We start from the raw sequence: 25,864 nt of genomic DNA on the forward strand, positions 1-25,864 counted from the left end.
AATTCTTTATTTTATTGCCTACGATCGATGTCAAACTGACAGACCTATAGTTGTCTGCGTTATCCCATTTACCCTTTTTAAATGTTGGCATAACATTAGCATTCTTCCAGTCTTCTGGAACGTCCCAGGTGTTCTAAGACTTATTGAAAATCAACACTAATGTTCTAGCAGGCTCCTCTGCCAGTTCTTTTAACACCCTAGGATGCAAGTTTATCTGGACCTGCTGATTTAAAAAAGTCTAACTTTAGTAGCTGCTGTTTAACATCCTCTTGAGGTGGAAAAGAAAGTGTGTTATCATATGATATGACTACATCATCTGTTTTCCCAAAGGCAGAACAGAAATATTTACTGAACACTTCTGCCTTTTCTGCATTATTATTGGTAATTCTACTATTTCCATCTAGTAATGGACAAATACTGTTGTTAGGATTCTTTTTGTTTCCATTATACTTTAAACTCCCTTTTGTCCTTAATTCTGCTCGTCATAGATTTCTCCTTGTGTCCCATTGCTTTCCTTATCAATTTTCTATAATTACTAGCTTCAGATTTATATTAATTACTATCAACTTCCTCTTTCTTTCATTTGTTTATATAGGTGCCCTCACATCCCATCAAACCAGTTTTTTTTAACCAATACAGCTTTTTTCCTAGTTTGTGGGAGTGTGGCTTTTTGGACATCTAAGAAAGTGTTCTTAATCAATTCCTAATTATTGTTCACATTTTTCTGATTACATACTTTCTCCCACCTAATCTGGCCCATAATTGTTTTCAGCTTTGTGAAATTAAAGTACCAAGTGTGTATCTATGCATGTGTGTATGTCTATCTAATCTATCTATATCTATATATCTATCTATAGATATATCCATTGGTCTGGACTTTATTTTGTTTGCATATTATAAATGTAATCAAGTCATGATCTCTTGTACCTAGGTTATCATTAACTTTTATTTCTTTGATCAGTTCCTCTTTATTTGTCAACACAAGGTCTAGTATAGTATTCCCCCCACGTTGCATGCAACACTTTTTGAGTTAGGAAATAGTCATTTACAATATTTATAAATTCCAAGCATATTTTACTACTAGCAGTATGAGGTCTCCAAAATATGTTGCTCAAATTGAAATCCCCCACAATCATGCAGCTTTTTTTGGTACACATTATAATGTGGCAAGGCACCTTCTTGGTCTCACCAGCCTCAGCTGTTTTTAGCCTTGGCAAGATGGGCTAGGATAAAACAGTCCCTCTTGGCTGCACAGAGCAGTCCGTTCCTTCTCTCCGCCAGTCTTTTGGGCTTGTTTTTTCTCCCTTATGGGGGGGAATGCTGCCTCCCCTCCAGGTGAGGCTCACTGTCTTGCTGCTCCTAACCTACTGGCAATATGACTGACTGACTCACTCTTTCTTTCTTTCTTTCTTTCTCAATAGGGGAGGGTTTAAAAAGGTCTCAGGTTGCCCTTAGTTGGAATCTGCTGATCCTAATTGACCTCAGGTAATTCCCTCCCAGCTGATCCTAATTGATCTCTCGTAACCCTCTTCTCAGGTGAACCTGATTGACCTGTAGTCACCCCTCCTCAGTTAATAGGGAGGAGGGCCATTTAACCTTCTGGGACTGTTTTCTACCCATTCCTTGCAGCTGTATGTCCTGAGTTTATCACAATAGATAGATGCGTAAGGAGCTGGTCATCTTGTTCCCTAGAGTGATTTGGTGGCTAGAGCAGACAACAACTAATAGCCCATTTAGTGCTTTATCTGTTAGGACATTGATTCATAAGCATTCAAGACCATTTTCTTTTCACTTATCAGTGACTCAAACTGGTAATGCCATTTTTGACATAGACTGCCACTCCCCCTTCCCTTTTGCTTACTCAGTCTTTCCTAAATAGGTTATAAGCATTGATTTTAACATCCCACTAGGTTTCAGCAATACCAATTGGATCAAATGTGTGCTAATGAATGAGCAATTACAATTCCTCCTCTTTGTTAACCAGGCTCCTAGCATTGATGTATAGGATTGATGTCTTTCTAAAATCTCTCCAAAGCATCATCAAGGATCTACAACCTATCCTGAAGGTGACCCATCACTCTCACAGATCTTGGGAGACAGGCCAGTCCTTGCTTACAGACAGCCCCCCAACCTGAAGCAGATACTCACCAGCAACCACACACCACACAACAGAACCACTAACCCAGGAACCTATCCTTGCAACAAAGCCCGTTGCCAACTCTGTCCACATATCTATTCAGGGGATACCATCATAGGGCCTAATCACATCAGCCACACTATCAGAGACTCGTTCACCTGTGCATCTACCAATGTGATATATGCCATCATGTGCCAGCAATGTCCCTCTGCCATGTACATTGGTCAAACTGGACAATCTTTACGTAAAAGAATAAATGGACACAAATCAGACGTCAAGAATTATAACATTCAAAAACCAGTCGGAGAACACTTCAATCTCTCCGGTCACATGATTACAGACCTCAGAGTGGCTATCCTTCAACAAAAAAACTTCAAAAACAGACTCCAGTGAGCGACTGCTGAATTGGAATTAATTTGCAAATTGGATACAATTAATTTAGGCTTGAATAGAGACTGGGAATAGATGAGTCATTACATAAAGTAAAACTATTTCCCCATGTTATTTCTCCCCCCACTCCACCCCCCACTGTTCCTCAGACGTTCTTGTTAATCTCTGGAAATAGCCCACCTTGATTATCACCACAAAAGGTTTTCCTCCTTCCCCCGACCCCTCCCTGCTCCTGCTGGTAATAGCTCATCTTAAGTGATCACTCTCCTTACAGTGTGTATGATAAAACCCATTGTTTCATGTTCTCTGTGTGTGTATATAAATCTCCCCACTGTATTTTCCACCGAATGCATCCAATGAAGTGAGCTGTAGCTCACGAAAGCTTATGCTCAAATAAATTTGTTAGTCTCTAAGGTGCCACAAGTACTCCTTTTCTTTTTTAGACAGTTAAAGAATTTCTTCTCTTCATGTCCTTTTTTCCTTGATTAATTTTCTTCTCAACATCTCAATTTTGTACTGAGTGCTCATATCTTCTCTCCCTTTACTCTCCCCTCTTTTTATTATTTTAGTGCCTACCTGACTACTCTAGCCAGCCTGTTCCCATGAAGATTGGTCCCCCTTATACTGATGTGGAGGCCATCTAAACTATATAGCTCCCTCTTCCCAAAGAAGGTGGACCAATGTTCCACAAAATCAAAACCCTGAACCACTTACCTAGCCACCAGTTCACTTCCAGAATCTTCTGCCTTCTGTCTTCCTTTGCTCTTGGGTCAGGAAGGATCTCAGAGAACATCACTTGGATATTCTTCTTCAGCACTCTTCCAAGTTCCCTGAAGTCATCTGCTATCTGTGAGATATCCCCCAACACAGTGTCATTACTGCCTATATGAATCATCACCAATGGATCCTTTCCTGTTGACTTCAAATGCCGATCTAATCTTAGTGACATCTCATATCTTGGCTCTGGAAAAGCAGTACACCATCCTTTTGTCTGCCTGTCCCTTGCAGAATGTTCTTTTGATCCTTCGGAGTATCGAATCCCCAACAAGGATCATCTGTCTTTTCTTGGACAGCTGGAGAACTCTTTGTAGACTAACTTGATTTTCTTATGGTTGGGCCAAGCTACCATCCACAGGCATGACCCATACATCTCTCCATACCCTTGGACCAGCTTGATCTTGAGACGATCTTGATCTTGATCCTTAGTTTCCACCTGAGGACCAGATATCAACTGGAACATTCTGCCCATCCTCATCTATTTCCAGCCTTGTAGGATGCTGCCAGGACCCTCTCTCTGATGGTTATGAACAGCCAGGCCTCCTCTCTGATGTCCTCTCCCTGAGTAATTGGTGGCCAGTTACGTTCTTTCTTGAACCTGGGTACTGATCTTAGGATCATGCAGACAACCTCTCCCCTCATTCATAATCCTATAGCATCTCTGTGACTTCGACAGCAGTTGCTTGTATAGCAAAAGTAAAATACATTCGGAAAGTATTTAGTGTATTCTTAGCTGTCTTTTAATGCAGTTTAGCACCTTGGAACAAGATGAGAGCCAGTGTGATGGGCCTCATCCAGTGCCCATTGAACTAAACAGGAGTCTTTTGGCTGACTTCAGTTGCCATTGGATCATGCCACTTTTGGCCCTCTAGCTCTCCACAGACCACCAGTGATCTACAGAGCAAAATTTAGGAAGCTGTTTTTGAATCTGTCCTTACTAGTTTAGTTATGGCATTTGTGTGGAATTTCAGACAGAAAGTGGTGAAGCTGAGGTAAAATTTGAGACTTTTCTATTACTTTTTAAAGAATTGAATATACAATAACAAACACATATATCAAACCATAGGCCTTCCTCAGACAAGGTATAAACTGATTTTGAGATTATTTTAATCACCATGGTGACCTAGAGTCTTATAACAGTATGAAAGACAACTTATTTTTCCTTCTTTTCTGCTCAAGAAAGAGGCTTCTCTGTTGCTAAAATATATTGTAAAAGTTCATATTCCTAACATGTTCATTAATGGGCACTGAGGAAAGCAGCGGTGGCCTTTCAGGCTGATGCTTATCCTTCATTATAGCTCAGTTTGAAGTGAATAGAAAGCAGTTTGGAAGCAAGATAGACGTTAGCCCTTCAGGTAAATATTGTATAACATTGCAGTTGTTGAAAATAAGTAATCTCTTTAGTCATGTGTAGGATTTTACCCTTCCAGCACAGTATACAGAAACACTGTCTGGCAGGAATGTTACTTTCAGATGTTTACCGCAGTATCAAGTAGAATGGTTCCCAAAGGCTTAGGAAATCTTGTTGAAATTGTGTGGTATTTTGAAACCAAGTTAGTTAATAGGCTGAGGTACAGGTGAAAACTTGTGATTCAGTGGTTAGTACTGTTGTGAGATTTTTAATCACAGTAAACATCAGGAAGCCTTTGATCTAAGAGGAGACATCTTTGATGGAGCTATGCCAGTGTGACCAGTAAAATGTCAGGGTTTTTTTATTTTCCCCTCAAATCTTAAGTGAAAAAGTGACATGTTCTTTTATCTCAAAAAAGAGCATGTTAATTACAAAAACTAGCTTACCATCAAGTTTTTAGGGTATGGAATTTGAACTCAAAGAAAATGTGTATATAATCAAGCACCTTTAAATTACATCAGGCGCCAGGATCATACACTGTACTTAGGGTTGCCAACTTTCTAATTGCATGAAACCGAACACCCCTGCCCCTCCCCTGAGGCCACACCCTTGCCCCTCTCCTCCGAGGTCCTGCCCCCCACTGATGCTTTCCGCCCTCCCTCCATTGCTTGTTCTCTTGAACCCTCATTCACTTTTACAAGGCTGGGGCAAGAGGTTGGGGTGTGGGATGGGGTGAGGACTCCAGCTAGGGTTATGGGCTGCAGGGTGGGGCCAGAAATGAGGCATTCAGGAGGAAGGAGGGGGCTCCAGGCTGGGATAGGGGGGTAGGATGCAAGAGGAAGTGTGGTTTGGGCTCTGGGAGGGGGCTCAGAGCAGGGGCAGGGGGTTAGGGTGTGGGAGGGGGTGTGAGGTGCAGGCTCCGGGATGGAGTTTGGGTGCAGGAAGGGATTTTGACATGAGACAGGGGGTTGGGGTGTGGGAGGGGGTTTGTGGTATGGGCTCCAGCCAGGCAGCGCTTATCTCAGGTGGCTCCCACTTGGTGGCGCAGCGGGGCTAAGGGAGGCTCCCTCCCTGCCCCAGCTCTGTGCGGATTCCAGGAGCGGCCGACATATCTGACTCTTAGGCACAGGGGCCAGGTGGTATGGTGCACTGCCAGTGCTTGCAGGCACTACCTACGCAGCTCCCATTTGCCCCCAGCTCCCAGCCAATGGGAGCTGCAGAGCTGGCACTAGGGGTGGGGCCAATGCACAGAGCCTTCCTGGCTGGCTGCCCTTGTGCCCAGGAACTGGACATGCCAGCCATTTCTAGGAGCAATATGGAGCCAGGGCAGGCAGGGAGCCCATCTTAGACCCGCTGTGCTGCCAGCCAGACTTTTAACAGTCAGCAGTGCTGACAGGAGTGGCCAGGGTCCCTTTTTGACCAGGTGTTCTGGTCAAAAACCAGATGCCTGGCAACTCTAACTGTACTGAGTTTTAGCTACAGTTGAAATTCAACTTCCATTCTAATTCCCTATTCTTTTCAGTTGCTCAGAACTTACTCAGACAAAGTCCTTTTAGGCTGATGTTTTCCATATTCGGTCATAGCCTGATGGTGAATATTTGACTGAAAGCTGTTCAGCTGTTTTAAAATTATTGGAGTGTAAAAATAAATCACTACTTTCCCCATATGTTCTGATTAGAAATTTTGTAATAGCTGAATTAGAAACTTCAGACTCAGTTTGTTGGAATCTGTAGATTTTAATGACCCTTTAAAAAAAGTATTAAGAAAATTGTTTCAGTAGTTTTAAAATTAGAGGCTAAAATTCTGGCCCCCGTGAAGTCCATAGTAAAACTCCCATGCATTATAAGGATTTGTAGACTCCATAGACAAAAGGAATTTCTCTAAGGATTTTATAAAGTCAGTTAAGGCTACTGTTAGAGATGCTGAGTCCAGGAGCATGTAGAGATTATGAGCCCAGCAAGAGATATAGCCATTGATCTGGGAAGCCTTTAGTGTAAGGCTAGGATGAAGGAACTAACAAGCTCTCTTGGCAATGTCAGAAGGGTTGATAGTAAACTCTACAAACAGAGTGCTGGAGGTTTGGGGATTTTTGCATTTAATTTCCCTGTAAAAAAACAAAACCAAAACAAATAAAGAAAACACCCTCAAATCAATCCCCAAACAAAAATGCAAAGAACTAAACCAATAAACAAAATTACCTATTGAAACATTAAAGTTGAAATGTCACGCATATGAAAGTCAGGAAATTCAGACATTAAAGTTTATCCATATAGTGTCCATATTGCATGTGTGGAGTATTTTCAGTTCCTGATGTTCCTGTCAAAAGTAAATGTTAAGATATAATTGTTTACTGTTAATACATACCTCAAAAAATAGGATATGAAAGTTGACTGAGTTAAAGTAGTGGAAGCAGCTTTAACTTCTGTAATTTACAAACTTTTGACTGTTTGATATTTAATCCTTAAGATTGCATTTATGCTATTTTAATTTTTTTATATTTAAAAATATATATTCATCTTGAAGGAGTGTCCCTGTGGGTGCTCCACTTTAGGTGAATCTGGGTTCCTGCACCTGTGATCGGAGAATTTAAGTAGTAGTGCTTGGTTGGGTTGCACATGCACTGTCCCTATCTCATGCCCCCTTTGGCATTTACATAGCGCTATGTGACCCAACGGCTTCCCCACCCCTTGTTACTTTACCACCGTTGGCTTGAGACAAAGCAATCGGCAGCACTTCTGAGTTTTATCTTTAGTCTATCTTTAGAGTACTGGTTTTAGAACCCAGCTATTTAGTTAGTTAATATTTAACTACCCTATCTCTTCCCCATTTAAAAAAATAAAATAACATTTTTGTCCCTTCCATTAGGAATTTAACAATCAGTTATAAGTATACCCTTTAGTGTAGTATAGTTACCATCCCTCATGGGAGAAATCCTATTCAAAGAGGCATGCCTGGCTCCCTGGGTTTTAAATGTTGCCTTACTAGTTATCAATCCCAGTTTCTGACAGACATTCGCATTGTGTCCAATGCCTCAGCGAGACACACATCCCATTAAAGAGCTCACACTGCCATAATCTGAAGGCCCACTCCAGGAAAGTGAGGGACCTACAGCTAAAACTCCTCATGATGAAGTCTCTGCATCTGGCATCTGATCCGGGGTGACAGACCCCTCCTGAGCACTGGTCTCCAATTGTGGCATCTGACAGAGGTTCCCCTCCACCCTCTCAGAGGAAGGAGCACTCTTCCACAAAGGCAGCAAAAAACAGGCTCCAAACTCCTCTCCTCAGGAACTGTCAAGAAGACGTGTTCCCCGACCCATCAGATCCCATCAGTACAGATGCCACAGAGACCATCTACCTCTGAGGCAGTGGAATCATCCGGTACTGTGGGTACCATGCAAGCCAAAAACCCTAAGCAGGCAGGCTCAGACAAAGGCATAAAATGGAAACCCTGCCTTGATACCACCAGAATTACTCAAACATGCAGCACCAAGCAACTTGGCAGCACTACAGTCTGTGGCACCACCTCCTGCCTCCACGGTGCAAAGCGCACAACCCTTGATACCAACAACTGCAGTAAAGCCATCAGTACCACTGACAACATCCATCTCTGTACCAATGCTCCCAGTAGCACAGCAATTTCACCGGTATAAAGACCTTCTAGTCTCATCAGCACCTTGGTACTGTTACTCCTGCATGCTCAGTACCACGTCAACTTGCAACACCACCCAGATCAGCTCCTCCTTTATCCAGCACGGAGGATAATGATGATGAAGGGGAAATCTATTCCTCCTGTCATTCCTCACCTATCCAGACAACCACTATACCAGGTCCACTAGACCAACATGAGTCCCGCCCCAGACCTGAAACTCATGGATGGTACAGAAACTATTGATGCCACCACCAATGCCATTCCCACCACAGTTGCCCTACTGGGACCATGGAGAGTGTACTGTCAACACTACCCTAAGCCTCCCAGTCCACATAGAGAGAGGTCGAGGCATTCTCCATCACCTTCAGTACCTGAACCCTCTGAGCCCCAGGAAGAGGCAATTGAGGAACTGGAAGAGACTTCAGACCAGGAAGTCACCCAAGCTGCCAATTTTTCATCCTGCTGTCCAGATGAAGCCATCATTTCACCACCAGCCATGACGGGATGACTTTAAACAATTCCAAAAAACATTTAAAAGGATTGCAGATTCATCGAAGATGCTGCTGGATGAAGTTGTGGTATGCCAAAATAAGTTTTTGGATATCCTCCAGACTTCGATCCCTTCCAAGATTTCCCTCCCAGTAACTGAGGCTGTCATGGACTCAGCCAAGACCATCTGGCAGACCCCGGCAACAATTCCATCCTACTGCAAAAGAGCGGATAAAAAATACTACGTGCCTTCCAAGGGAACAGAATTTTATTCTCACATCCTACACAAAACTCTCTGGTGGCAGAGGCCATGAAGAGCGGGTCATATAACAGCACTACAGATCCACCCCATTAATGATATGGAGGATGGCATGGATTGCACCCTCAGCAAGTTTGCAGATGACACTAAAGTGGAAGGAGTGGTAGATACACTGGAGGGTAGGGATAGGATACAGAGGGACCTAGACAAATTAGAGGCTTGGGCCAAAAGAAATCTGATGAGGTTCAACAAAGACAAATGCAGAGTCCTGCACTTAGGACGGAAGAATTCCATGCACTGCTACAGACTAGGGACCGAGTGGCTAGGCAGCAGTTCTGCAGAAAAGGACCTAGGAGTTACAGTGGACGAGAAGCTGGATATGAGTCAACAGTGTGCCCTTGTTGCCAAGAAGGTGAATGGCATTTTGGTCTGTATAAGTAGAAGCATTGCCAGCAGATTGAGGGACGTGATCATTCCCATCTATTCATCATTGCTGAGGCCTCATCTGGAGTACTGTGTCCAGTTTTGGGCCCCACACTACAAAAAGGATGTGGAAAATTTGGAAGGAGTCCAGCGGAGGGCAACAAAAATGATTAGGGGGCTGGAGCACATAACTTATGAGGAGAGGCTGAGGGAAATGGGCTTATTTAGTCTGCAGAAAAGAAGAATGAGGGGGGATTTGATAGCTGCTTTCAACTACCTGAAAGGGGATTCCAAAGAAGATGGATCTAGACTGTTCTCATTGGTACCAGATGACAGAACAAGGAGTAATGGTCTCAAGTTGCAGTGGGGGAGGTTTAGGTTGGATATTAGGAAAAACTATTTCAGTAGGAGGGTGGTGAAGCACTGGAATGGGTTACCTAAGGAGGTGGTGGAATCTCCTTCTTTAGAGGTTTTTAAGGTCCAGCTTGAGAAAGCCCTGGCTGGGATGATTTAGTTGGGGATTGGTCCTGCTTTGAGCAGGGGGTTGGACTAGATGACCTCCTGAGGTCCCTTCCCACCCTGATATTCTATGATTCTATGATTCTATATGAAAGGGACTGGAAGAGATTGAATCTTTTTGGACATAAAGCTTACTCCTCAGCAACCCTTCAGTTCAGGATCCCAAACTATGAAGCGTTAAGGCCAAATGCAATCACTCCTATTACTCAAAAATCTGAGGACAAAAAGGAACATTTTAAAGTAATTATATCCAAGGGCTAACTCCTAGCTTTCACAGCTTTACAAGCCTCACTGGACTTTGCAGACATGCTGGTATGTTCCATTGCCATGGCCACAATCATGCATTGAGCTTCCTGGCTCCACCTCTTGGGGTTTCCCAAAAATGTACAATTTAGTATCAAGGATCTCCCATTTGAAGGCCCCAAGCTGTTCACAAACAAAACCAGTCCATTCACAGGTTGAAAGACTCCAAGGTGACTCTGAGATCCTTAGGCATATACACGCTGTGATGGGTTCAGTCACAGAGACGCCCTTGGGACTGTTACCTGACGTGCTGAAACTACCTCTGAGCCTGCTTTCCCTGTCAGCTTTGGACCACAGAACCCTGCCTTATTGAGCTAGACAGGTTAGCCTGCTGCAAACACAGACCCAGGTATGAACCACGTCCCCCAAAGCTGCAGACTTTAACTGAACACCACTCAGCAAGTGCTCCTGTTTCCAGCATCCAGACACCCAGCTCCCAATGGGATTTCAAAACTGTCACTAGATGTGCTGGGATACCACTGAGAACCAACTCCCCTGCTAGACACTCCAGCCGGCTACAGCACAGACCAAGAGGTTGGGCCATGCCCCCCTGCAGTTCACAAAAACTAAGATTCACTTAGCCTAGGGGTTTTTCAGTTTACAGGGACTTTCCCAGTGCCCAGTATTCAGTCTTTCTGGGAGCCTAAACCCCAAATACGTAAGTTTTACTCTGTATAAAGCTTATACAGGGTAAACTCATAAATTGTACACCCTCTATAACACTGATCAAGAGATATGCACAGCTGTTTGCTCTCCCAGGTATTAATTACTTACTCTGGGTTAATTAATAAACACAAGTGATTTTATTAACTATAACAAGTAAGAATTAAGTGGTTCCAAGTAATAACAGACAGACCAAAGTAAGTTACCAAGCAAAATAAAACAAAACATGCAAATCTAAGCCTAATACATTAAGAAACTGTTTACAGCTAAAATCTCACCCTCAGAGATGTTCCAATAAGCTTATTTCACAGACTAGACTCCATCCTAGTTTGGGCCCAATCCTTTCCCCGGTACAGTTCTTGTTAGCTCCAGCTCAGGTGGTAACTAGGGGATTTCTCATGACTGGAACCTCCTTTGTTCTTTTCCACCCCTTTATAGCTTTGACACAAGGCGGGAATCTTTTGGCTCTCTGGGTCCCTACCCCTCCTTCTAAATGAAAAAGCACCAGTTTAAGATGGATTCCAGTACCAGGTGACTTGGTCACATGTCCTGTGAGAGTCCAAGCTTTCATTCTTCCAAGCCTGACTCACAGGAAGGCTTGAAAGTAAACAGAGCCATCTACAGTCAATTGTCATAGTTGATGGGAGCCATCAAGATTCTAAACCACCATTAATGGTCCACACTTTGCATAAGTATGATAGGACCTCAGAGTTATATTTTATATTCCTAGTTTCCGATACAAGAATGATACATTCATACAAATAGGATGAACACACTCAGTAGATTATAAACATTGTAATGATACCTTACAAAAGACCTTGTATATTCCATATTCCAGTTACATTATATTCACATGCATTAGCATATTTTCATAACATCATATGGAGTGCAACGTCACACATGCCTACACACAAAAAAAGCCAGGGGAAGTATTACTTGATGTGAAGAGCAAGATCCGCACTCTACAGCCAACCTCGGAGGCTTTGGACTTATGGTTTTATCATCTGCCATGGCTGCAACTGGAAAGCCCCTCCTTTCCACTGAGTAGATGACTATAGAGCAGTACCCAAGTGGAGCACCCACAGGGACAACCATCTTGAAGAACCTCAGTTACTGCACTGGTTGAGTAACCTTCGCATTTGCAGTTTAAAATATAAATCCATCAATAGTTGTGAGGAACTTGGTTCATTGCATGAGGATCCTGTGAATGCTCAGACATAGGTGAGGTTTTTCATAGGAGTGGGTGGGTGAGATTCTGTGGCCTGCGTTGTGCAGGAGGTCGGACTAGATGATCAGAATGGTCCCTTCTGACCTTAGTATCTATGAATCTATGAATGCACGGACCCACACACCTACATATCCAAGACATTATGGGACCTGTGCACTGAATGAGGTAGGAGTCCTGTGGAAAAAAGTGGTATGTGGTCAAGGAATTAAAGACTTTATCATAACAGGTAGGCACATGGGGGTCATGGACTGTCTGTATAGACCCTGCTGGTGAACTGTTAATGCTCATTAGCAGGGGCCATACTGACAGTTAGTGCATGGCAGAGTAGTGTGGGGCAGATTTACACCCCAGGTTGCCACAACTACATGTTAGTGTAGACAAGACCTATGTTACAGTAGTTTAGATTTTCTGAAGCTCACAACTGAATTTGGCCCTGAAAATCCAATTGACCATATGTAAAGTGAGACATGAACAGGAGAACATGGAACCTCATAACATTATAATAAATCATTAAAATATGAAATAACAGAAATATATATGGTTATTGTGGTTAAGATATAGTTATTTTCCATTTTGGTATAACTTTAAGATATATCCTGTAGTTGTAGGTAATTCAACAGCACAGATCACCTTCCTCTAAGACTTTGAGTGATCAGCCAGAAACCAAAGAATGATTTACAATCTCAACTGTAAAATGCTCAGAGATCTTCAGACAAGGAGACTGATGGATATATTCTGAACAGAATAGCATGCGTCTGGCATGAGTAGCTTAGGTAACATTGGTCTATTCCATTGTGACTGTGTGGAAATGGGGGATATTTGAAGAAGGATATATACAGATGGTTTCTGACATTTTTGTGTTGAATTATCTTTTTTTTCAAATTGTATTCCAGGAGTGATTTATAGTAAGTATATAGACATAATAGTACATAGCACAGTTCTTAACTTGGCAAAATCCTTATGTGGGACAAAACGTCCAATAAAATGGAAGAGGAATCTTGAATTAAAGTGTAATTAACTCTGATAAATAAAATTTCCTACATCCTTAAAATATCAGATTTGGAAGGGACCTCAGGAGGTCATGTAATCTAACCCCCTGCTCAAAGCAGGACCAATCTCCAAATTTTTTTTGGCCCCAGATCCCTAAATGGCCCCCTCAAGGATTGAACTCACAACCCTGGGTTTAAGCAGGCCAATGCTCAAACCATTGAGCTATCCCTTCCACAATGACTTAGCATTTTTCATGCAACCAACAACGAATAGAAGGGAGATAAATTGATGTTGAAAAGAAAGGTGCAATCCTTTGTAAGGCAATATAGTTGTGAAGAATGCTCCTTGGATTAATTCTGAATTAGAGATACCCTTACTAACAATTCAGGTATCAGAGCAGAATGGCTCAACTTTACTCTTTTTTTTTATAGTCTGATATTTCAATTATTCATGGGGACCCTCTCATACAACTAGAACAAGATATATTTTACATTAAAGGATTTAGGAATAGTCAGTGAACTTAGTGACCCTGAATGTCCCATAGTGGTTTACCATGCTTGATAAATGGCAGGGCTTTTGTGGATAGATGAGTTTTTGTTTATTTGTTTTGGGGAGGACGATTATCCTTTATTATCAATATTCACAAAATCCATCTCTCATATTTATGGAAATACTAGTGGTATTTAATATTTCATTATTCCCAGCTTCAGTTATGGCCCCAAATAGAGAAATCTCTTATTTATTCATATTCCTTTGTCCTCTCTTGCTGTGTATGTTACAGAATAAAAGGCATCCTGAGGGCCATTTCTGATTTCCCTAAACAACTGTAAATCTGGGTTTTTGAGTATTCTGGGTGTTTTCGAGTACTTTGAAGGCTTTTTGTTTCTTTTCTCTTTCTCCCTTTGTGATGCCTACAACCAGCAAAAATAAATATCTAATGTTAAAAACTCACTTTCCAAATACTGTAAAACAAATGCAATAAAATCACAAGGCCTGAAGGAGTTTCCCCAAATAATGGCCAATCACGTAGTCCTTCATGTGATTGTCCAAAAGAATTCCACTCTTGGTGTGCATGCACTCCATATATGAGAGATTGGTTTCCTTTGGCCAGCAGTGTCTGTTGGGGCTGCACCTGTGTCCTCGATGTCCTCCTGCCCCCTACCCAAGGGCATAAAGGATGGAGGGAGCCCAGTCGTCCCTCAGTTTCTTCCTACTGCATGTGGCTGTCAGATGGTACTCCGGCAGTATCTGCCTTCTTCTCTGTGACCCTATTGCAGTTAGTGGTAATGATTAGTAATCATAGTTGTTAACTTTTTATTTTGCCCATTGGCTTTAAAAAGAAAGAAAATTTAGTCATAGAAAGTTGGAGCTCCACAGCACCCCAGGGTTTGAATTGTCTGCATGAAAGTTAAATCTCCAGGTTTTAAGATATGCCTCTTCTGTGATATTTCTAAGCCACTCAATGATAGCACTCAATGATTTTATTTAGGTGAAGGGTTCTTTTTATTTAGGTGAAGGGCAAGCCATGATTCCACCCCAAACTCTGGGGTTGAGACATCTAAGACTCTAGTGGTCAAATTTGATCCAATATTGACTTTTTCAAGAAGGGTTAGGAAGGAGCATCACTCCACAGGTGACACAAGACATAGATCTCCTTCTCTGAGAACCTCTGAACGAAGACTTGAGTCAATATGTGTTAGACTCATCTCAAGCCCCTCAGCTGAAAGGCAACCAATGGCCTAAGGTGGGTCACTTTGGTGCCTCAGTTTGGGCTACAAAGAGTATTTGCAGTAAGTCTTTGTGGCACCTTAGAGACTAACAAATTTATTAGAGCATAAGCTTTCGTGAGCTACAGCATCCGATGAAGTGAGCTGTAGCTCACGAAAGCTTATGCTCTAATAAATTTGTTAGTCTCTAAGGTGCCACAAGTACTCCTTTTCTTTTTGCGAATACAGACTAACACGGCTGCTACTCTGAAACCTGCAGTAAGTCTGCAGACCACAGATTCCTCTAACACAGACACTTTAGCACTGTTATTGGTACCCAGCACCTCAGTACCATCCATTTCAGTGCTTGTGGTATATTCAGCACTGAATGACCTGTCTGTGGGCTTGGTGCCATAGTCCTAGTTCCTGGTTCATGCAATATCAGCAGTGCTAACAAGGCTTTCAGTCACCAGAATCACAAAGCTGTTGAGACATTGGTACTTTCTACTTCCCCAGCCGAGGGAGAAGGGGGTAGGAGTATTCTAGCTCACCAGAAAGAGTAGCCTGAGCACTCGAGGTGTATTCCTCTCTATTTTCTCCATTGGAAAATAGTAGAGAAGGGGAAGGCATGGGTCTCACAGGAACAGGGACTCTGGTATCCTGCTTTGTGGCAACCAGTCCAATATCTGTATGCTTATCAGTCATGGCCCTATTGGGCATCCTGGAGTATACAGCTGTATGCCAACAAGACAACTTTCTGTCCCCTTTTTGGGGTTAGAACCCCTTCCCTGAAGAGTAAGGTGGATCAACAGTTATTAGGTTTGATGCAGAAGAAAGATGATCCCTGCCTCAAAGAGCTTTCAGTGTAAGTGATGATCTTACAATAAGTAGGTAGCATCAGTAAATCCTTAGAGAGTCATAGGGACATCCATGCAATTCGCATATGGTCAGATTGTACCAAGGACAAGAATATTCACTGTTCCTGTGCTAAATGAAGTGTAGGGACTACTACTTCTAAGGGCCCCCCATGGTGTACATTGCCCCAAAATGGTGGAGAGGAGATAGGTCCATTGCTCCACTCTCCCCTGCATATTGGTGCATGGGGCACTGAGGAAAACAGGCTGTACCTTTGCAAGGTCTGGGGATTGATGCAGTCTGCTCACCTGCCTACATCACTTCTGCACCAGAGAATTCTGATCCTGTGAGGCAATCTCTACCCAAGTTTCCCTAGGGAAGATGCAGCTGCACTTTGTCCTCTGCTCAGGGCTGTGTCTAATGGGCACAATCTAACCCTCACCTGGGAGCCCTCCAAAGGGTGCAAAGCAGCTTCTTTACTTTCTGTGAAGGTCCCATGTCTCCTGCACTGTCAGTTTAGTCCAAGGTGGTGGAGATACAAAGGAAATTTTGACTGTTGTTACTCAGATAACTATCAGTAGAACTAAGGGGCTACAGGAAAATCATGTGCCAGATGTTAAGATTACAATCATAGCTTATTTACATGGGGAATATAAATTACATGTTGGTAAATCCATGTGAGCAGGTATAGCCTTCACACCAAGGGCAAAGGGTAAGGTGTCTCAGAAAGTAGAAGTAACAAGAGGGTATAAGTTGTACCTCTGGCTTTAACTTGTACCTTCCTGTTTGTTCCTTCTGCCCTGCTCTCCTTTGGACGTACAAATCAGCCCTGCTTACAGCACACCGATCTGCTGATATGTAATTTACATCATCATTAATGTCACCTGTGAATTTATCTCATAGCCTTATGAAGAGGAACAGTTTTCAATAGTGACTCCGCCTACTCTCTGTTCTCTACGAGGGCTATCAGGAATATATATATATATATATATATATATATATATATATATGATCCTTGAGTTATACCAAAATACTTGCCTTGCACTTACTCTCACACAGACTTTTCTGGGCTTGTTCGAATAACTGCTAGCCTAAATTTGGATTAAATTTGGTATAGTTTAAAAATATATATCTGTTTAAATAATAGCAGTCACAGCTTTGTCACAGTCTAAACTATGAAGGTTAAATAAAAACGTAAGTGTCCACAGGTGCTGCAAGCACAAAGGAAATATAATGGTTTTCTCTAAAGTAAACTGGTAGTCTGTCAACTTCCTGACATCTCAACTGAAGGCAGGTCTAAGAAAGAAAAAAAACTCTGCTGAGCATACTTACACAGCTACATTGGAACATGCATAATATCTGAATTAAAAGCAAAGAAAAATTTGGCAATCAGTAATAAGCAAAAGCTATATAAGCAAAAGCGAAGAATGTTTCAGTGAAGACTTTCTAAAAAGTGTAAAATAATGCTTAAAATAATGACACATTTATTATTTATAAGTATTTAGACAAAAGAGTTATGTTGCTGAGGTTCACAATAGATTGGAATGCAACAATGGAAATAATTTGCATATTACCTGTGGGATCTGTGGGGAGACTTCCTGCTCCCACCAAATCAAGCAAGAATCCAGTCCTGCAAAGACTTACGCAGTCACTTAACTTTCTGCACTGTGGAGTCAATGGAACTACTCTCAGTGCATAAAGTTAACCATGTGCATAAATCTTTGTAGAATCAGGGCCTACAGCATATTTAACATAAGCATCATACCTTTGAATAGGGCATTTTCTCAGATTTGATTATATATTGGACCAGCTTTTGCTATTAAGAAGAAAAATATTTAAAGAAATCTAGATTTCTGTTCATAATCAAATCAAATACAGTAAAACCTAGCTACTTCACATTAGTACTTGGGGGGTCCATTGCAATTTACTGAATTTTGCTAATTTTCAGGTACGTGAACAAACAAAAAACCTATAAAAGTTTTGTTCATATAATTTTAGCTTATTTTCAATTAATGATAATATTTCATAATGTACTCTAATGTATAGAATATTTTGTATAACCATGTAGTGTTGATAACAAAACTGCATTGCAATGTAGCACTCCGCTATTCCATTTTGTCGAGTGTGGTGCCATATTTGCATGAGTTATAATGTAGATGGATTAACAAAATGCAGATTAGTGAAGTGCAGCTTCATGAGTGTGCATACAAATTGTGAATCCATGAGTAGTATGCAGCTGAGACTAAAGATTTTGCATGCAGGATATAGGTGAGGGCTGGGTTGGATATCTCCATAGGCTAATTGCTCAGCCTTTCATCTCTGCAGAAGTGGATTGAAAGCCTTTGGAAGATTAGGATAGTTGATGAATTGTGGTCTACAAAGGATTGCTGGATGGTCTGCGGAGAGGGCTGTAGGTATGTTGGTGCCCTACAGAGAACCATCTTTTTGCACCTTTTCTTCTTCCCCATTTCTAACTCACAAGGATAAAAAAAAGGGCCAACAGTATCAATAGAATATATATTTTTTGAAAACCTCATAATTGAGATCCACCCTGAAACATAGGCCAGCATATAGGAATATGAAATAATCTGATTTGTTTATCTGAACGTTGTGGGCTTTACCTATGCCCTAGTCTATTGTTTATTTTCTGGTTGATGGGTTTTGCTTTACTTTTTGTTTTATTTTTATTTTGCTTTCACTCCATATTTTTCCCCTCCTCCCCCCCCCCCCCCGCCCATTTCTAACAAGAGGGCAGACTTTGAGGCCCTGAGTAGGAATGCAGGGATTTTGGGGCTAAATAATCCTAGGCTCAGGTTCTAAACCCCTGCGTTAGAAGTCAGGGTAATAATTACTGCTGAGGTAAGCTGGCAGGTAGAACCAATTAGCTCCAACCAAGACATAACGGAGGTGGAATGAGCTGCCTGTAGTAGAGAGAAGTAGTTTAAGAGAGGAACATCAGTTTAAGGGGCTGTTAAGGGGGTGGTTTTTCTGATGGTTTGTTTTTGAATGATCAATAAGGCTAAATCTCAGAGGGGGGTGAATGTGGACAATAACTTCTCCTCTGTAGCAGTTGGGGGGTAAGGACTTTCTCTTTTGCTTCTCGTCCATCTCAATTGCTGAAGAAGCAAGCAGGGGGATTTTCATTGTCACATGGGCTCCTCTTTCACCTTTACCTCACCCAGCCTTGTGTGCTTCCGGGAGGAAGTAAAAGGAGCTCACGGCCCAACCTTTGCATTTTCAGCAGCCTCAGACTGTTATGTGTCATGGTTCTTCTCAATAGCTTTTCCAATGAAAGCACATCAGTCTGCTCCCTCTGCTTGTTTCCGCTTCTGACTGTCCCTGTTTGTACTTTGAGTAGTAAATGCACATACAGGAGTTCCTGGGGGTGATCTTATATATATGGGCATCTGCCTAGTTAGACTATGTCTAATTTTGCAACTGGGGTGCAAAAAGCTACTTCCATCAGAGAAGGGAGACATGCAATCCAAACAAAGCTATTCTATCTACTAGAAACTATAGTAATTGGTTAGATTTGTTAGAGCTCACTGCTTGTTAGTAATGACCTCAGAGACTTGGGAATAGACCAAAACTTCCTCTCTGCAACACTAAAATCATGGTTTTTAAGATGCAGCACAGCAAAGTTCTTACACACACGCACAAGTGAATAGTTCCACTGACTTTAACAGGACTGCCAGTGTTCCTAGTACTTAAGAATGCACTGTACTTAATCTTTTTGCTGGTTTTGGCCCTTACTGACTTTGTCTTCTGGCCATCCCTAGAAATTCCTAGCAAGCATAAGATGTAGCCATAAAGGCCCCCAACAAGTTCCCCGGGTTTAATCAGATAATTTCAAAGAGGGCTTAGTTACCATCTTGTGAATAAACAAGGTGATTTGTTTTGCTGAGTGAGCTGTTTAGAAGGGCTTATAATTAAAGGACTTACTATAGTTTGACCAATATGTGGCAAATATTTTTCAGGCAGATATGCTAACTATATTTCTTTGTTTGGTAGCACAAACTTTCCAGAATCCAGTTGCCAAACTGAAGTACTATTTTCCTAGTATAATCTTATTATCATAGGTGGAGCTGTTAGGTGAAGCTAATGTTGCCTAACAATTTTCATTATAAGACCCTGATTTCAGCTGTTCATGATTTCACCAGGATGTAACTGTTCAGGCTGAAATTAACATTTCTGTGGTGGGAAGAACACCTCAACAGCCCACCACTGTTTAATTTCAGAAAGGGGAGCTATGCAAAAACGAGTAGGTTAGTTAAACTGAAATTAAAAGGTACAGTGACTAAAGTGAAATCCCTGCAAACTGCATGGACACTTTTCAAAGACACCATAATAGAGGCCCAACTTAAATGTATACCCCAAATTTAAAAACACAGTAAAAGAACTAAAAAAGAGCCACTGTGGCTTAACAACCATGTATAAGAAGCAGTGAGAGATAAAAAGGCATCTTTTAAAAAATGGAAGTCAAATCCTAGTGAGGTAAATAGAAAGCAGCATAAACACTGCCAAATTAAGTGTAAAAATGTAATGATAAAAGCCAGAAAGAACAGCTAGCCAAAAACTCAAAAGGTAATAACAAAATGTTTTTTAAGTACATCAGAAGCAGGAAGCCTGCTAAACAACCAGTAGGGCCCCAGGACGATGGAGATACAAAAGGAGCACTTACAGACAATAAAGTCATCACAGAGAAACTAAATGAATTCTTTGCTTCAGTCTTCACGGTTGAGGATGTTAGGGAGACCTGAGCCATCTTTTGTAGGTGACAAATCTGAGGAATTGTCACAGATTGAAGTGTCACTAAGGAGGTTTTGGGATTAATTGAGAAACTTAACAGTAACAAGTCACTGGGATCAGATGGCATTCTCCCAAGAGTTCTGAAAGAACTCAAATGTAAAATTGCGGAACTATTAACTATGGTTTGTAACCTATCCTTTAAACCAGCTTCTGTACCCAATGACTGGAAGATAGCTAATGTAATGCCAATATTTAAAAAGGGCTCTAGAGGTAATCCTGGCAATTACAGACTGACGTCAGTACCGGGAAATTAGTTCAAACAATAGTAAAGAATAAAATTGTCAGACACATAGAAGAATATAAATTGTTGGGCAAAAGTCAACATGGTTTCTGTAAAGGGAAATCATGTCTTACTAATCTATTACAGTTATTTGAAGGGGTCAACAAACATGTGGACAAGGGGACCCAGTGGACACCAAATGCATCCGATGAAGTGAGCTGTAGCTCACGAAAGCTTATGCTCTAATAAATTTGTTAGTCTCTAAGGTGCCACAAGTACTCCTTTTCTTTTTGCGAATACAGACTAACACGGCTGCTACTCTGAAACCAGTGGACATAGTGTACTTAGATTTCCAGAAAGCCTTTGACAAAGTCCCTCACCAAAGGCCCTTATGTAAATTAAGTTGTCATGGGATAAGAGGGAAGATCCTTTCATGGATTGAGGACTGGTTAAAAGACAGGGAACAAAGGGTAGGAATAAATGGTAAATTTTCAGAATGGAGAGGGGTGTTCCCCAAGGGTCAATCCTCGGACCAATCCTATTCAGCTTATTCATAAATGATCTGGAGAAAGGGATAAACAGTGAGGTGGCAAAGTTTGCAGATGATACTAAACTGTTCAAGATAGTTAAGACCAAAGCAGACTGTGAAGAACTTCAAAAAGATCTCACAAAACTAAGCAATTGGGCAACAAAATGGCAAATGAAATTTCATGTGGATAAATGTAAAGTAATGTATATTGGAAAAAATAACCCCAACTATAAATACAATATGATGAGGGCTAATTTAGTTACAACTAATCAGGAAAGAGATCTTGGAGTCATCATGGATAGTTCTCTGAAGACATCCACACAGTGTGCAGCGGTAGTGAAAAAAGCAAACAGGATGTAAGGAATCATTAAAAAAGGGATAGAGAATAAGACGGAGAATATCTTATTGCCCTTATATAAATCCATGGTATGCCCACATCTTGAATACTGCGTACAGATTTGGTCTCATCTCAAAAAAGATATACTGGCATTAGTAAAGGTTCAGAGAAGGGCAACTAAAATGATTAGGGATTTGGAATGGGTCCCATATGAGGAGAGATTAAAGAGACTGGACTTTTCAGCTTGGAAAAGAGGAGACTAAGGGGGGATATGATAGAGGTCTATAAAATCATGAATGGTGTGGAGAAAGTGAATAAGGAAAAGTTATTTACTTGTTCCCATAATATAAGAAAGAGGGACCACCAAATGAAATTAATGGGTAGCAGGTTTAAAACAAATAAAAGGAAGTTGTTCTTCACACAGCGAACAGTCAACCTGTGGAACTCCTTGCCTGTGGAGGCTGTGAAGGCTAGGACTATAAGAGGATTTAAAAGAGAACTGGATAAATTCATGGAGGTTAAGTCCATTAATGGCTATTAACCAGGATGGGTAAGGAATGATGTCCCTATCCTCTGTTTGTCAGAGGGTGGAGATGGATGGCAGAAGAGAGATCACTTGATCATTACCTGTTAGGTTCACTCCCTCTGGGGCAGCTGGCATTGGCCACTGTCAGCAGACGGGATACTGGGCTGGATGGACGTTCTAATGTTCTTATGTCCAGTTATCTAACTCAGGCTGATTTTTTTTAAGTTTCTGAGAATGAGATTATGGGAAAATATACTGTTTTTACTCATGTTAAATTCTTTCAGTTGTTTCATTGAGAAACTCTAGTGTCTCCATGCTTTGGACCAGGGACTTAAAATTTGTCAGAAGGGTTGCCCTGGTGTCAAGGATCCTGTCCTTGTGAAAATCCATTCATATTCAGGTAAATCATGAACTTCTGAAAATTACAGTTTGCACATGCTCAGTAGAGGGTTATTAGAGTTCGGCAGCTAAATTCCATCTGCAACAATCATGCTCCCTCCTCATACAGCTCCTGTTTATCAATTGGTCTGCACATGTGCTATCCCCACGGAATGACTGAGCATGCACCATCCTGGGGGCATCAGAGGCTGAGCAGCACTTTCCCTGCAATTTCTCCTCCCAGATGCCAGGGTCCACTGAGATATAAGGCATCAGAGCTGAGTAGAGAAACTTTCTCCCATACTGGCACATAGGTGGAGCTAGAGCAAAAGCCTGTCTCAAATGTAGAGGGGTGGAGGAGAAGAGAGGGGTTACAGGAGGAAGAACTGTGATGGGGGCGTTGAGAGGAACATAGAAACTAGGAGTGATGGGGATAGGGATAGAAGAGTTTATAACCACTAGAGAATAATTCCTTCCAGAACCTGGATCCAGGATTCCTGAATCTTAATATTTCTTTGTGGTCAGCAAATAGCTGTGACACCTCACTGGCAAAAGATGTATTCCCTATCCATCTAGTGAGTGTTCTACAGAGAATGACTACTCACCACTTCTCTCAGTGACTCCATTACTCAAATGATAGAGGACTGGGCTGTGGATCTAAAAGTCCCTGTCCTACTGATGTCCCATATGGGAACACAATGTGGCCCCACATGATGGACTTTCTGACTTCAGTTTATTTGTAAAAACTTAGGAAATAGCATCCCAAGAAACCTATATTAAAAATGTTGATGTAGCCAAGCACTCAAATGTTAGGAAATGCCTGTATTAAGCTTGCCTATGCCACCTTAATTCAGCTCCTTTGTTTGTATGCACTGTAATACCGTCTTCAATTACATGATCACCTACTATTTTCTCTCAGAAGCCCTGCCTCTTTCAGTAAACAGGCTGGACTGGATCTGGGGATGAATCAGTTTTATCATTTGTCATAAATGAGGCTGTTCTCTGTAGGGATTCCTGCCTCATTTGTGGCAGAAATTGGCAGTACATAGTGAGAGAGGCAGGGGATTTCAGGAAGACAGAGGATGGTCTCATGGCTAATGCAGTTGAATGTCATCCTGGAGAATTGGATTTTATCCCTAACTCTGCAACAGGGTTCTCATGTGGTGCTGGGCAAGTTACTTAAACCAAACTTTTCATAATTGGCCACTATTTTGTATTGCTTGTTTTCTGAGTGCCCAACTTGAGGCACCGTGGCCCAGATCTGAAGAAGTGTCGAACACTCTCTGCTCCTGTTGAAGTCAGTGAGAGCTGTGCTTTGAACATATCAAGTGCTATAAAAATGTAAGTTCACTGAAAAATCAGGCCGTAGGTGTCTCATAAAGCCACCAAAAATTAATAAGCAACTTTTGTCTTTAATCCTTCTGTGTCTCAGTTTCCTCTGTTTGTGCAATGGGGACAAAATATACTTTGGAGAGGTATAGTGAAGATAAATTCATTAATATTTTTACAACATTAACTATCTCTTCACTGACTTCCATCCATCCTGGGCACTGAATGAGGCCAGGGTTCTGTGAATATAATAGTTTGTGATCAGAATATGCACAAAGGGGGCCAAATTAAGGTTGCTCAGGCAACCTTAATTCTGGCATTTCCTAACTGTTGAGTGCTTGACATCACAACCTTAAAAATGTTATTTTAATGTAGCTTTTTATGTAGTATATATTTTACATTGAAATTGCCTTCTGCCTACACCTTAAGATACTGTATGTTTGTTTGCTGTTTAGTCAAGGTACATTAATACAATACATGAATGTTTTTAAAGCAAATTACTGCAAGCACTACATATCTGCCACTGCAAGTGATGAAGATATTTAAATGATTTCTGTTGTTGAAATGGGTATATAAATATACCTGTTTCGACAACTTGACAGCAGCAAATGTCTGAGAGTTCTCCTATTGCTAGCTATGTCCCTTCCTCCCACCACATGCACACATAAACACAAAAAGAGGAGGAGAAAATGAATGTTCATATAACACACGTCCTGTTATTAATTTTCACCCCAATCCACCCAGAGTCTTCTGTGCTGGAAATAATTAGACGGTGTGTACAAAGATGAACCAAGATCCAATTCAATGCCAGGTTGCCAAAAATGAAGACAAGGGCACTCATTGGTGTATGGCACTCTTTTTTTGGATGAATGTGCTTCCCATTTTGAGAAGCAGCTCAGTGGTGGTGATGTCACCTAGCCTCCTGTTAATTAAATGGTGTTAGCTTTATGCCTGTACAATTCCATTGTGGTGGACACTGCCATGTCGTCTTCCGAGGGTGAGAAGGCCCTCGTGGACCCCTCTATCTTTGATCTCCATGGACTCCCCTTTATGACTGGTGTTATTCTGAACCCTCCTTTGTAGTCCTGGGCCTCCTTCCTGGTTGCCTCACCCCCATTTTTGCAATAATACTACTTTCCTTGCAAGGCCTCAGACACAGTCATGTTATCACAGATTTTCCTGTGTTCTGGGAGACTCCTATATCAGTGAGAATTCTGGGTTGAGGCAGGTTGACCCATACCAATTACGCCTCTCCTTTGCCTTGTAATAGGCTGGAGATCTTTCTTTTCTTGTGACATTTCCTTCTACTCCCTCCACAGCTGCAGACCAAATTCTGACCGATCTAATTTATGTAATTATTCTATATTCATCACTGTAGAATGTGAATAATATCATTTCCTCTCTCTCCTCCCCCAGTAAATGGGAGGGCAAAATCCTCCTCTTTGTCCAAGAGCGCCAAGATCTCCTCCTCCTTTGATTCAGAATCCTTGTCCAAATAAGTGTCTAATTGTTAAATCCCTGGAAACTGAAGATATTTCTGTACTATGAGTTAGTGCTTTGAGATAGGAGAGCATATGTGGGTATTTCTTGATGGAAAGCTAACTGGAAAAAGTGAGTTTTTATGATAGATTTGAAGAAGTGTTACATTCTTAGCCTACTAGAGGAGAGAATGCTGGTCTGTGAAACTGTGGAATAATTATTAATAGATTATTTATGTGTAGAAGAAAGAGGCTATCGGAACAAGAGATTTTTCTGGTGTAACATTTATGTACTTCTTATGAGTCAAACTCTCTTCTATTTGGCTACTAGGTATCCATTCTCTCCATTCTGATCCCACCTTAAAACACTTCTTCTGTGCAACCTACCATTAGATCAACTCTAATGTTGAGATATTTATGTTATCTCTCTCATCTCTCTAAAAAAAATAGTTTCTCATCCCTCATTGCATTTTGATTTTGAACTATATTGTTGGTCTATTTAAGCCATTTGTTCCGT

The 25,864-nt window shown here is 41.4% G+C and overlaps 1 protein-coding gene across 5 annotated transcripts in view; it reads left to right on the plus strand.

Moving 5' to 3' along the window:
* SPAG16 (sperm associated antigen 16) overlaps positions 1-25,864 on the plus strand; it is a 723,462-nt gene that overhangs the window by 369,168 nt on the left and 328,430 nt on the right. The gene's annotated exons all lie outside the window — the stretch shown is intronic.

Source organism: Dermochelys coriacea, chromosome 11 (assembly GCF_009764565.3).
Source record: "Dermochelys coriacea isolate rDerCor1 chromosome 11, rDerCor1.pri.v4, whole genome shotgun sequence".
Lineage (NCBI taxonomy): Eukaryota > Metazoa > Chordata > Testudines > Dermochelyidae > Dermochelys > Dermochelys coriacea.